The sequence below is a fragment of the Adiantum capillus-veneris genome, chromosome 16, assembly GCF_014529385.1.
Source record: "Adiantum capillus-veneris isolate H3 chromosome 16, ASM1452938v2, whole genome shotgun sequence".
Taxonomy (NCBI): Eukaryota; Viridiplantae; Streptophyta; class Polypodiopsida; order Polypodiales; family Pteridaceae; genus Adiantum; species Adiantum capillus-veneris.
The window spans coordinates 26,362,334-26,363,980 of NC_140946.1; the positions used below are offsets into that span (position 1 = coordinate 26,362,334).

The window sequence follows — 1,647 nt, forward strand, 5'->3', positions numbered from 1 at the left end:
GTAACTGTCTTTAAAATGCCAAAATTACCTACGAAAATAAAGTGAGAAGACTGATGGTTGCGGGGACCAACTGAGTGAGAGCACAAGGTTCGAGAACTCCGGTTAATGTGTGCGAGAGACTGAGTAGGAGGTAACCAGGATGGCTGGTGGGCATCAACCATGAGCTGTTTTGGTGTCCACTGCCTAACTCAGGGTGCACCCAAAGCAGGTTGAATACACTACACGGATCTCCCCCCGTTCAAGAGTGACCGTTTTCCTCTTGCACGTATTTAATTTCTAGATTTCTTGAATGGTCAAAAATCAGTACAAACTGGCCGGCCGGTCATAAATGGCCAAAGCTCATAAAAGAGCACTTGAGTAAAATGTACATAAAATATAATATTCTTTTGCAATAGCCTAGCTTGGTCAAGCCTTTTCCACCTGTAAGCTGCAATAAATAATAAAATATCAATTCCATAACGTACAAACCATAAAATCAACTCTCAAAACTAAGCATAAATTGTCAACTATCATTAACAACAAACGGCTTCCATATGCAGCATGAAGCAAAATATCCCATAAGATGCATGAACATCCCAGCTCAAAAAAGAACCTCACGCAAGATCCTCCAAAAGGCTAAGTAGACACAAGACGCTAGCCACAATCTTAGAAAGGTTCTTCCGGTCCAAGTTTCAGAAACGGTCGAGAAACTACCAAAAACACCCAAAAAATGGCTTCACACAAAGTACAATATGCAATATTTGCAATTCGGCGTACATGCGTAAGAAACGTGCACAAAGAGACGAGGAATAGTTTTTGCTCTCAAAACACAATTATAATCAATATCCACACATTTTTATTACATTTTCCATGTTTAAAAGACCTTTGGCCACATTTCCTTGCCACTAATTTTCTCTCAGACAACATCATGTAAGAGAGAGAGAGAGAGAGAGAGAGAGAGAGAGAGAGAGAGAGGTGCAAGCGCAGCTAAATAATACGTTATTGTGTTCTTCTCATAATAATTACAAGTTGATTTCCCACATGGTGAGGAATTAAATTTATAGCAGCGACAATGTGATCTAAAAGGCGTGTGCCAAAAGGATGGGAAGAGGTGCGCCTTGTTGTGGGTTGTCGCATCCTTGCCCTCCACTGTGCACCATGTGAATGCGTAGCACGTGCACCTTGCGCCTTAGTTTGGGTTGTCGCATCCGTGCCCTCCATGTAGATCTCTATGCGCACCATGTGAAAATTTAGATAACTCAAGTGTCTAAAGACCTTCAAATATGATCGATTTCGTAGGTTTATCCAAGTTCTTAGAACACTTTTGGAGTTGTTTAAGAGAGAAAAAGATTGACCCGAGAAAAATTATCAGAGCGAGGTGTCGATCCTCGGCCTTTGGGTTATGAGCCCAACGCGCTCACCGGTTGCGCCACTCTGATTGGTTGTTGGCTTGCTGGGCCCACCACCAACCGCTTTAAAAACAGCTAGCCTATGGAGTCTGCAGCATAGCGCCATTGCACCACCAGTCCACCATTGCACCACCGTTGCAAGACGATGTCTTCTTCATTGGCGGGTCCGTCTCTCCGTACGTTTTCTTCAGGCACTGCGCAACTCCTCCCTCTATAGTTTCCAGTAGCTCCAGAGTACGAAGCGTCTTCGTGTCCAAAC

General features: G+C 43.5%; 1 non-coding gene across 1 annotated transcript; it reads right to left on the reverse strand.

The window, feature by feature from the left end:
- Positions 1 to 1,345: 1,345 nt before the first annotated feature.
- On the reverse strand, positions 1,346 to 1,418 carry TRNAM-CAU (transfer RNA methionine (anticodon CAU)). Its single transcript has one exon. It is a non-coding gene; the product is annotated as a tRNA-Met (tRNA).
- Between the last annotated feature and the right edge of the window lie 229 nt (positions 1,419 to 1,647).